The sequence below is a fragment of the Chinchilla lanigera genome, unplaced genomic scaffold (genome assembly GCF_000276665.1).
Source record: "Chinchilla lanigera isolate Chin_1 unplaced genomic scaffold, ChiLan1.0 scaffold00009, whole genome shotgun sequence".
In the NCBI taxonomy this organism is placed as follows: Eukaryota; Metazoa; Chordata; class Mammalia; order Rodentia; family Chinchillidae; genus Chinchilla; species Chinchilla lanigera.
This window is the reverse complement of record NW_004955410.1, coordinates 30660836-30673421: the sequence shown is the minus strand read 5'-3', so window position 1 is coordinate 30673421 and position 12586 is coordinate 30660836. Positions and strand designations below refer to the sequence as shown.

General features: G+C 42.0%; 1 protein-coding gene across 7 annotated transcripts in view; it reads left to right on the top strand.

The window, feature by feature from the left end:
• Cpvl (carboxypeptidase, vitellogenic-like) overlaps positions 1-12586 on the top strand; it is a 165961-nt gene that overhangs the window by 39374 nt on the left and 114001 nt on the right. The window contains exon 1 of one of the 7 annotated variants that reach the window (XM_005377476.2): positions 5058-5385. The exons of 5 other annotated variants lie outside the window; for them this stretch is intronic. The gene's annotated coding sequence lies outside the window, so the exon portion shown is untranslated. Of the gene's footprint in view, positions 1-5057; positions 5395-12586 lie in introns of those variants that run through there. One more of the 7 variants, XM_013510616.1, reaches the window with a different exon arrangement.

Sequence of the window (12586 nt, the reverse complement as noted above, 5' to 3'; positions counted from 1 at the left end):
CTAATAGGATGAATAATTCACACATATGAAGTTGCCCAGGTCCTGATCCCTGGAATCTATGGATATACCAGTTTACAGGTCAAATGGGACTTTGAAGATGGGATTAAATTAAGGACCTAAAAATGGAGAGATGCTCCTAGACTATCCAGGTGGACTCAGTATCATCACAAGGGTCCTTAGAAGGGGGAGACAAGAGGTCCTGAATGAGTAGAAGGAGATGTGAGGATAGAAGCAAGAGATTGGAGTAAGGTAAGGAAAGGCCAAGAACCAGAGAATGTGGGCAGCTACTGGAGGGTGGGAAAAGTAAAGAATTAGCTTCTCACTTGGAGCCTCCTGGAGGAATACAGCCCTGCTGACACCTTGATGTCAGATATCTGGCTTCAGAACTGTAAGAGGATAAATGTGCGTTGTTTTAAGCCACTACATTTGTGGTAAAATTTAGCAGTCAATGGAAAGTACAATGACCAACACACTTACATACATGCTGAAATAGATAGTTTTGCAACACATTATTCACTATGGCATTTTCTCTCTTATTGCCTTGGGTTGAACTGTATATTATACGTAAGTTCTAGCTTCCAGTATCTCAGAATGTGGGTTTTTTTTTTTTTTGGAAACAGGGTCTTTACAGAGGCAATCATGTGAACATGACATCATTGTGTGATTGCTGCCTTTGTAAAAATGGGTACCTGGGATGGGGAGAGAGGCACACCCAGAGGGAAAGTGCAGTGAAGAGACACAGGCAGAGGCCCTATATATGCAAAGCAGAGATCTGAGTGATGCTGTCACAAGCCAAGGGATGTGTGGGGCTACCAGACATGGGAAGAGGCAGGGAAAATCTTTCTCTACTGGTTTCAGAGCAATCACGGCCCTGCTATTACCTTAATTTCAGATTTCTAGCCTCCACGACCAAAAGACAATATGTTTCTATTGTTTAGAACTGCCCAAGTTTTACACTTGGCTACTGAAGCCCTGGGAAACTAGCGTACTTGTTCTGTTCTATAGTGTCCTTTTCTGTTCTGTTTTACTTAAGAAAACATATCTTCAAATCTGCAAGTTCTACCAATTCTGAGTCACATCAGCACCCACAGCTCTTCCCAAGCTAGACTAGTCTAATTTTCTTAATTTCAGTTTTAGTTGACCCTCTGCACACCCTACCCTGACACCTCCACCATGAGCCATCATTCTCAGAATAGCCAGGACCCAGGACACGCTCTTGGCTTGAATTGCTACCTTTCCCCACAATGGCTCTTCATTTTTCAATGCCAGCTTCATGTCACCTCTAGTGAGATTCCCCTGTCTCTTTAGGAAGGAACTTTTCCCCTGCTGTCTGATCCCAGGGCACTCTTTATTGACCCCAATTACAGCACTTAGCATATTGTATTGTGAGATCGATTTATATGTCTCCTTCACCCCCTTGCTGGTTGAAATGTAAGTTCCTTAAAGAAGACTATTTCTTTTTTCTTTCCTTTTTTAAATGTCTAGCACAGGATCTGGGATACAACAAATTCAAATATAGGGTGATACTGTGATCTTTCCAGAGAGGCATCATCATCGTCTTCCTTGGTGACATTATCAGCTTGGGCAGAGTTCCTCTTCATTTCATAGGCCTGAAAAACAACTGTAATTTCTTGATCCACTGGATGGATCAAAGAAGGGATGCATGTAGGGAGAAAGAACACTGTGCTATTACAATGACCATCACCAGTAAAAGGAGGATGTATGGGACCATTATCTACAATGAACAAGATCTGAGAATGTGGGTTATGCTGCAAGCAGTACTATTCCATTTCACCAGCATAGGTTTTCAGCATAGCATCTTGGAAGAGAACCTGGGTCATCCATGACTTCTCCTGTGGGACGCAAAGTGCATGCTTGTTGATTGGCTTGAAGACTTTGGGCACCTTCCTGTACCCTATCACAAAGGGTTTCAATTTACAGCCTACAGCACTGCCCCCAACAAGACTATTACCTTGTCCTTAAGGGCCCTGAAACCTACCAATGACTTGGCCTCCTAAGGGATGAAAGTCCTTTTCAGATACCTGTTTCCAGACAAAGAGGTTTCATTCATATGGAAGATCTGTTCTCGAAAACAGTTTTGCTCCACAATCACCTCATCTAAAATTTAGCCTATCTAGAATTTCCCAAGGATTTTCAACTGTCTTCACATCAGCCCTCACAAACTCTCACTCACTTTCACGTTCACATAGTGAATAATGATTCTTCAATTGTTTAAACCTCCCAGAGCTAGCAGAAAATTCAACACAGCAGCAATTCAGCATCACAAATAGTCTTTTTGCTTTGTCCATGATTATCATGGTGCTAAGATAAATGTGCTTGCATGTTAAGTGTTGAGTCCAGGTCACTCACAGTTGTTTGATATAGGCCCTTCTTGAATTTTTGTCTAATTTCCTTAAACGATGCAAATCTGTTCACAGCCTCTGTCACTTTGTTGTTCAAGATCATAGCCATGGAGGAATGCACATGCCTGACTGGCATGCAGTAACCACTACTGATTTTCCACCTTTCCGCCATTACTGATTTTCCAGTCTTTTTAATCAGTAAGGACTTTTAACCTTACTGATTAAAAGTCCTTAATCACTTTTAATTGTGTCTCCAGGCCAGTCATGACATGGCCTCTTACAGGTAACACTAGCAGTGGATTATATATGTTCAGGAGTCATGATGAACAAAACAACAGGAGATTAAATCAAATAAGGGAAAATGATGCAGTCAAGAGATGTAGTAAACACAAGATGTACGAGGCGGCTACCAAGGTAAGATGGCACAGTGTTTTACAGTAGAGAACTTTTAAAGTAGGAGTATTCTCTAAAATAATAATAAAATCGAGTAAACCAGTAACATAATTGTTTACTATCATTATTAAATATTGTATACTATACATAACTGTATGTGCTATACTTTTACATGACTGGTAGTACAATAGATTTATTTATGTCAGCATCACCACAAACACGAGTCATACGTTTTTCTATGACATTACATTGTCACTAGGTGCTAGGCATTTTTTTTAGCTCCATTATACTTTTATGGGGCTACCATTGTATACAGGGTCTATGATTGAAATCATTATGCAATGCACTGTAAAATGACTGTATTGTATTAAAAGTATTTATTTCTTTTAGTGAACACATGCCACTTTTCATTCAGGAGAACTAAACAAAAATTAAAATGAAAATGTATTATTTAACACCCTCAAAACTAAATGATTGTGAAATAAATTTAAATTTTCAAATGATGTTTTTGTTGCTATGTTTATACCTCTGAGGTTACTAATATTTCAGTAAGATTTTTGATATATCCTGTGTTTAAAGAAGAATGCTAAAATATGTGTTCATTCTGTGTTGACTTTAAAATTCTTGATTTTCCCCGAATAGGCTTCATTTGGGGCACAGCCATGCTTGGCTAGTAGCTGCCCTTGCACTTAGTTCCAAAGGGCCTCTTCCAGGGCCATATGTTAAAAGTCTTTCGCTTCTGGCTCTTAACAGCCTGCAAGCCCCAAAGTACTATGAGGGTCTATGGGAATATGTCCATTGTGCCCCTCATACCCAAGCCTAAACCTCCCTAAACCTTGTTCTGAGTATTTAAGATCATCAAATTCTCTTCCCAAGTAGCACTGAACCTGCTTCAAGTGTCCACACACCAGCAGCTGTGTTGTTTCCCAGTGACTACATTCCTATGGGCAGACAGCATTCCCTCTGTTCTTCTTACTGTGGGCTCAAGAGGTGTTTGGGAGTGGCTGTTCTGAGAAGCCTGATTGAGCTCCCACCTGCAGGAAGGGAGAGGCGGCTGCAGGCCAGCAGCTGGAAACCAGCTCTCTCCATACTTAAGTACAGAATATCCAGGAGTTTGAACCTGGTCTTTCATTATTACAAAGGTGTATCTGTTAGGATGGAAAGGTGGAACCTACAGTATCTGATACTCTGTTAACTGTAGTTGGTGACTTCAGTATTTAGGCATGTGGTTTATGGACCTTTATTTGTACTGTTGCCTTGAGCCTTGCAAACATTAAAGGTGGGTTGTTCTTGGCCTTAAAGAAAAACATTTTTTTTTCCCACCAGCAAATTTTGTTTGGAGAGAGATAAGTGGGTAGGAAGTACTTGCATGCATAATTACGTGGCAAGTGATGGCTGCACTGACTACACTATTTACACATTGCTTTTCATTTCGTCCTCACAACAACCTAGTCAGGTAGGTACTTAGGAGAAAAGCGAGATTCAGGGACATTAATTTTTTTCAGGCCACAAACTAGTGCTTTACTTAGCCTTAGTTGTGTAACAAACTACCCAAGATTGAAAGTGGCTTAAAACAGTAATGACTTTTCCCTCCTTGGCTGGTAGGTTGGCTGGGCTGGTATTGCGTGGTCTCCATCCTGCAGCTGCACTTAGCCAGAGAACGGGCAAGAATGGAAGCAGGGCAAGGGCCTCTCACTTGTCTCCCAGGTGGTGCTGCGGCCTCGGGCAATGATGACCTTGCCTGATTTTGTCTGATTTCCCCATTGCACACCCTTGCCCCTTTAAGTGCTGCTTGGCCTGTTGTCCGATTCAGCACCCAGCACCTGGCAGCTGATTACCAATGCACACTCAGAACACGTACAAGTGATGTAAGCCTGAAGAGGTTCCTTAGTCTACGTCTATTTTCCACTTGCAGAATGGCGATAATTATAGTCAGAACACACAAGGTTGCTCTAAAGATTTCAGGGCAATAATGCGGGAATAGCTCTTGGCACGTTCGTATTTGTTCACCATTAATGTGATTGGATTGTGACTGATCAATGAAGGCATGCTGATTTTTTTAAACAGAGGAGTAAAATACTACACAGCTTCCTGGCAAACACTGGGCTTGCAAGTAGAGAAGTGATTTCAAAAATTCTAAGACAGATGCTTTTAGAAAGTGGGAGCAAAAATAAAAACAAAACAAAGGAACAAACCAACCCACGCAGCAACCTGGCTGAGCCTTCTTTGTTAATTTTTAAGGTTCCGCCCTGCGGCTGTTTGCTACTTCAGCTTGGAAAGTGCTGACTTGACTTTGTCAGGTTTCAGGAATCGGGAGGTGGAGACAGGTCTGGGTCACGTGAGTCTAGAGAAACTTTTTAAAACTGGCCTTCTGCAGGGTGCTTGTCAGAGGAGTGGTGGTCCACTCTTGCCGGGCTGGCGAGTCGCCGAGGACTGGCCACCGGGCTCCCTGCGGGCCCCTCCCAGCGCCGCCACCTGCCCCGCGCCGCCACCTGCCCCGCTCGAGCGCTGCCAGCAGCCCTGCGCGTCTCCTGCAGCGCATCCACACGATCTCGCCTCTGCTCCCTGGAGACAGGGGGCGCCAGGCGGGTGGTCTCAGGAGCCTTCAGCATCCGAGGCGAGGAGCGCCGTGAGTGAGGTTGGGGCGGGGTGGTCTTGGCTTATAAGAATGTTCAAGTTGGAGAAGTGGGGATGGTCTGGGCTCTCCCAGCGGAGAGACTCCGGGTCGCACCCCGGGTTCTTCCAGGCCAGGAGGCCAACAGCCCTGTTTGAGGAATGGTCGAGCTTCACTGTTCTCTGTCCTCTCTGTGCCGGGTCTCGGGAAAGACGCATTCCTCTCCCTTCCTGCGTGCCTCTCAGAAGGCAGTTTTTATTTCAGAGGAGGGGGTTCTGGAGAGGAGGGACATCATGGGAAAATGCTTCAGATTAGAACCTGCCCCCAAGGAGCCTCGGTTTCAGGGAAGGACAGAAAGGGGGTGAGGAGAGAACCAGGAGAACAGGTGGAAGCAGCTCCCTCCTGAGTGGATTCGCTCCCTGGGTCCCCGCAGGTCAGCTTGGTGCTGGAGAAAAACTGGCTTTGCCTTGTGTAGGACTCAAACCCAGCTCTGGCGTTGCTGGTTAACAACCTTCCGCAAGTTATTTAAACCTACTAAACCTGGGTCTCCTCATCTGAAAGGTGGAGGCAATGACAAGTTTTTCTTTTCAAACACAGAATTGTTTTAGTAAGCATATAAATAACATAGAAAGTCTACCTGAAGCAATGCCTGGCTTTTCAGTGGAAGGTAAATTTCCACTGAAAAGGTAATTTTCCTTATGAGTTACGATTAATGATGAAGTCTGTGGTGAAGAGAGAACAAGGAACGTTTGAAACTGTGGTCATATATCACTGTGGTTCCCCATGGCTCCTGGGCAGTCACCTCTCCATCCTCAACTCACCCTGCAGTCCCAGTGGGTCCCAGTGGAAACTATTTGGACGCTGGAGTCTGACTCCTCTGATCTGTGCTGGAGTGTTAGATGCAGTAAGCACAACTTGGGTGATGTTAAGGAGGTTCTTTTTCTCCTCACTGAATGCAGAAAAAGGCACTCATGCCCATCTTTCCTTGTTTCCCTTAAATTTATAAGTGAGTACCCCTGAGTGTGTGTGTGTGTGTGTGTGTGTGTGTGTGTGTAATAAATAAGAATAGAATTTTAAAAGTTCGAGGAGAATGAGTTTTATTAACTTGAGAAAAAATCTACTAAGACAGTTGTTCAAAATGAGATTTTAATCATTTTGGAAAAGTGTGTGAACTGGCTTTTACTGGAGTATGAAAATCTGTACAGTTGTCCATTAGCTATAGGACCTTATAGACATGTGTGTGACCCTTTGGTGGAAATAGGGTGGAAACCCTTCATAAAGTAATGTTAGTGTTCTTGACAAGAAGCTGTTTCATTCTTCTTCTACGGGAGTTGATTGCTTGGGAGGAACATAATTGGTTTCCCAATATATAGGAATCCAGCTTATAAACCAATTTTCAGTGGGATTCTACTGGGCTGATTTTATAGCCTGAAAAATAAGTGGGCTTTGACTGACAGTTTCAGTGACTTAAAAGAGTGTTAAGAAAGCCCCCCTGGGTTTACCAGCTGATGCCCTACAAAAAAATTAGAACAAGCAACAAACAACATGACTGGGTTTTGTTAATGAATTTATTTTTGTGTTTGGAAGTGTATGATCTGTTAGAGGAAAAACTGGTGCCCTCATACACACAGAACAAAACAATAAGAGAGGAAAAGAATAGGTCCTGCTTCAGATAGCATCAGATTCCTTTTTATTAGTACCAAATAACCAAGGTAAATAATTAATGATCTGTTCTTATTAGGAAATATGGTTCAGTTTAAAGAGCAAACATTATTATTTTAGGTTAACATTCCCAAGGGTTTTATATATGGAATTTTCATGGACTGAAAAACATTTAAAACAACTTAGGTAGGGAAGATTTTCATAAAGGTTGCCTCTAGAACAAACAGTCACTAATAACTGTATATTTGAAAGAGAGGACTGGGGAGTGGTAGCTCTGGCCTAGCACGTGGAAGGCCCAGGGTTCCATCCCTGGCACCACCACACAAAAGTTGTATTAGCTTGGGAGAATAGGCAGAAAGCTAAAAAGAACTATATTTTTCTAATCCAAACCAAGAAAAGAGTTTGAATTTTTGTGCTGTGATTTACAAGTTCAAAGAGTCAGCTAAAAATAGACAAATTCCTAGGACAGTGATCAGACACTTTTTCGTTAAATTTAGGCTCCTAAGCATAACTGAGCTGAAACCAGGGAACTGAGATCTCTCTCCCTGAGAGATGTTGCAGGTATAGTTTTAACACAAGATCAGATGCTTTTCTTTTGTTACTTTAACTCAGAACCTGGAGGCAAGATAGGAGAATAGTGATCGGAAGTGTCTTTAGTTTGCAGAAGAAAATTCTTAGCATCTTATTTTTCCAGTACAGTTGGGGCTTATCTCTTAACTTTTTCTCTGTAGTCTAATTCTACATAGTGGTTGCCTTTAAATTGCCTAGATTTGATTAATGGCCAAGAGTACTTCAGCACCCTGGAGCTAACCCTTTCTTCTTTCCTTTTTGGACTACATTCTCATTATTTGTCTTTCAAAGCCTTGTTGGCATATCGTGTACCTGTAGGGTATACCTGTATGGTCTTTGGGAAACAGGTAACCCAGCCCCCATGAGATTTATTCATGTTAAGTTTGCTGATGAAAATGTTCACATATTCTGAAAAGTTGAAAGAGTTTAAAGTGTGTGCCAGCTTCTCCCTCCCCCAGATTCTGTTATTGTTCAACTACCATTGGTTAGTTCCTACTATTTGCCTGGAGTTATGCTTAACAAAGCTGTGAAAACATACACAACCAAGTACAATTCAGGAAAAGAGGGAGGTTTTGATTTGACCTGGAGCATAGAGTTTGTGAAGGGATCATTTGACTTTGTTCTGGAATCTTATGTTTTAGGCTGAGGAGGGCTCTGGATTTTAAATGCTTCTGTGTTTCCCTTGTTACAGTCAGGAGCCACTGAAGGCATGTGAGGAAGAGACTGTCTCATATTTTCCAATCATATGTTAGCATCAGCATTGGAGGGGTGAGGATCTGAAGTCTGAGAGATGTGTTTGGAGGTTTTGTAAATGTCCTGGGGAAAGTAAGGATTGAATTGTGAATGGAATGGATTGCAGAGAGGAAAAGAGAAGAGGGATGGAGTTTGGGGACTGATTTGACCTGAGGATTCTTGGGGTTGGGATTCAGACATCTGCAGTAATAGTGTGGCCACTACATCAGGAAGTCAGAAAAAGGAGTCGTTTAAAGGGGACCATGAAGTCTTTATGAGATTTGAAGGACCATGTGGTTAAACCATCAGCTGAAAGTAGGATATTGTCCTGAAATGCCCAACAGTGATGCCAACACTGAACAAACGCATGGACTAGTTAATGTCCAAAGGGTGGCTGAATGTGAATATAAAGAAAGAGAAGACCTGGAAGAAAATCTGCCTTGATAACGTTTTCAGAACAGAAAAAATATAGGTGTTGATGGTCAGTATTTTAATGACTGGTCTAGCTACAGTGTTAATGCAGCCATGGTTCTCCTTAATAACTTACAGCAGTCAGAAATTTAAAAACATCTCCCTGCTAGTGGAATGGAATAAGTCTTTCCTACTCCCACTGTGAGAAGTACCAGGCATTAGCTGAGAAAGGAGGAAGGAAGAGAGAAAGTGACATATTTTTATATAGGACTTTTAAAGCACAGTGTGGAAACTATTTCCAAATAGGAAGTCACATAGTGTTACAAATTTGTGTCTTTTCACAAGGCAATTCCTATTGTATCTGGTGAGCCATAACAACATATCTTGATAGTGGTCATAGTTTACAATCCAAACCTCAGGTGTGACACTTTTTCTAGATGTTTGGTCACAAGACTTTATCCTAAAAATCAGCAACCTAATAACTAGCATCCATTTGTACTTTGCTATTTTAATACATACCCTGTATGGTGAATAAGTAAATATTCAGCTCTATAAACTGATTTTATTATAATTACCACTGGCAAGGCAAGATAAATTAGATTTATTTAGCACCTGCTCTGTTGTTAGGGACTGTTGCAAAGACTGTCTTTTATCTCTCTGCAGTCCTTGAGATGTGTTTGTATAAATGTACATAATCTCACAAACCCTGTCTCTATAACAATGAAAACTAGTGTGGTTCCATTTAGAATGCAAGTACTTTCTCAAAGTATAGGGTTTTGAAGTGGCAGAAGCCACATGAGAAGCAGCCCTCATGTTCTTCCCGTTGGACTGCATCACTTTCCCAGACACTCACTGTGCGCCAAGCACTGTGTTAGGAGTTTGCATGCATGGGTTTCTTACTGTGGCTGCTCTGGTTTGAGAGGCTGTTCAACAGGGAAACCCAAAGCAAAATCACACTAATGATTATTACTGGTGGGATGTCTGCTCTCTCCTCCTGTCATGTTTTCATTCCCACTCCATGAACTCTGCACAAAAGCCAACCTTTCTCAAAAACGCCACCCATTAAAACTGATACAAAGGCCAGGAAACCTTCCTGGTAGACTTCCCTCAGTCTAACCATCACTTCATTAATTCTTAAGATCTTACCTTCAGTTCTCTGCTGAGTTTTTCTGAAAGGGTGAAGTCCATGAAGGCTCTTTTCTGGTGTTTGCTTATCCTGCTGATCTTTTGCCTGTTGCCGTCATCCCACTTGTGTCTCTTTGCTATTATTTGTTTTCTTTCCACTGTGAGCCTTTGGAGGGAGAATAGGATAGGATACGGAGCTGGCGGCAAGACCACCTCTATTGAGGTGATTTTCATTGCAAGTGGGATCAGTGAGTAATGAGAGTTTAATAAATGCAATATTTATCTTAGTGAGTTGTACAACTGAGTCGCTGAACTTTTTTTACGGTGCTTACCCCATCTGCCTGAAGTTACTAGTTCTCCTGCATGTGTCTCTCTTCTTTTCTAGATTGAGGCTTCCCTGAAGGCAGGTGCTGCCTCTTTTTCATCTTTGACTCTCTCATAAGTGTTGGCAGAGTGTCTCATCCTGTAGTGTGTGCTGGAACATCTATGAATTGTTAAAGGAGACAAAGCTATTTGCATGAAAAATGGACCAAGAGATGCAATTGTTTAGTACTGAGAGAGAGTAGGAGGTTGCAAAAGAAGACTTAGCTGGGTGAAAAGCCCATAAGCTCATAGATTGAGCAGCAAAAATGTGGAAATTGAAAGATGAACCTATTGTGAAGCCTGCCTGGAGCCTCTCCTGTAGAGTTTGTAGTTGATACAAGGAGATATCAGTAGCCATAGCTAATTGTGACAATGAGTAACGTTCCTGCCTGGATTTCTTGATGAAGAATATTATTAGCAATCAGCAAATCAACTGGAAATAATTTGTTTTGCATTATTTTGTTTTCACTCTAAGTTTTGGGGTGTTTGTAAAATTAACAGTGACCTTCTTGTGTCACTGTGATCCAGGGACTTCTTGAATTGGCAGATGGCCACACTCAATGTGAAGCCGTGACATTTCCCACAATGCACTGTGTCCCCAAATTTGGTGTCCGCCAAACCCAGACTTTTCATTCAGAGAAAACTTGTTGGAAACTACTGATTTGAGACTTTGTTGAAAAGGGTTTTTTTTCAGTCTATGCCCAGAAAACATAGTTGAACCTGTTTTGTGGCATAGACCCTTTGTTGGGTAACTGGCTTTACAAACACTGAAAAAATGTTTTAAGTTCAGATATGGGAGTTCTTTCTTATATCAAGGCGCTCAGCATGAATCATGCTGTGCCTCAGTCTGCAGCATTTTTTTCCTGATCTTGTTGGCTGTTGCTTAGAATCCCAGATATTCCAATCTGGGAAAGCATCATGGGAACTACAGGGACCATCTAATCCTTGGAATTTACAAGTGAAGGGACTAAAGTCCAGAGGGAGATGTCAATTGCCTTGTACACAGGTGTACCTGTTGGTGCAGTAAAGGCTGGCACTTCAACCTGTGCACATGCAGGAATTTGGCAGAGGATTTTCCTGCATAGCTCAGAATAATATGTAGAACAGCAGCTGCCATCCATGGCTCAGCTTTATTATCTGACTGTTTTACATCCTCCTTAATATCTCTGCTTTTCACAGGGCATCTTTCAAGTAGGATGCTTAAACCCACTGACCAAGTAGAGAAATTCATTTGTAATGACACACGTTTTCTTAGCTTATCTGCAGCAAAAAAGGTCCATATCAAATGGACTAGGAAACTAGGAGAAGCTTCTGAAAGCTTTGGTCTTGTGTTGAGGGACTCAAGAGAGGGAACAAGGAAGAGGGGACCCAGTTCCCAGGGCAGTTCAGCTACTGACTTTCTTAGCCATCTCTTTTTAGGAGCAAAGGGTAAAGTTGTACAATTGGTAGGAAAACAGCAAATAATCAGAAGAAAGGGTGGCCAGTCATTCTGCAGAGTGGCCTGGCTTGGGTTTGTAGAAATATTGCTAATGTTCTATTGGGCACATCTCAGTCTGGTTAGCAACAAGGCTGGGTTTTATATTTTCAGGGATCTATGAGGTGTGACCAATGTGTTTGTTTGTTTGTTTGTTTGTTTGTTTTGGTTTTTCTCTGGTACCGGGAACCGAACTCACGACCTTGCACTTGCGAAGCAGGCGCTTTGCCGCTGAGCTAAATCCCCAGCCCCGGTGTGACCAATGTGAATGATCACATTGATCATTATATGATGAATGTTTACATTTTTAAAAAAATTACGGCAAAAGATACGTTGCCATTAATCTCCTTCAAAACATTCCTGTTTGCTTGAAACACTTATCCCGTCATTCTTGCTGCTTTCTGAAGCAGTTATGGAAGGAATCTTTTGTGAGTGTCTTTATGAAGTTTAATAAAAAATACAGTGAATGCGGCTGCCATATGCCATCCAATGAGAAGGCACGTTTATAAAAACATGAAGGAATGTCTGCATATACCTTAGTCACTGGATCTGGCGGCGACTGCTGGCTCTTCCCCAAAGTCAAAATGGCCATGAAAGGTAGACATTTTGAATTAATTCGGGACATGGAGGCAGCCATGACAGTGCAAATAAAGATAAGAAAGAGGACTTCCAGAACTACTTCAGAAGCTGGCAAGAAGAATGCAGTGTTTGAAGTGAGGGGGAATATTTTGAGGGGGACTAATGTCAATGTGTCCTTTACTATAATACTTTTTTTAAACTTAAAGATTCACGGTATTTTTATCACATCTTGGAAATTCTCTGTGGTCCCCTTTCTCTCTCTCTCTCTCTCTCTCTCTCTTTCTCTCTCTCTCTCTCTCT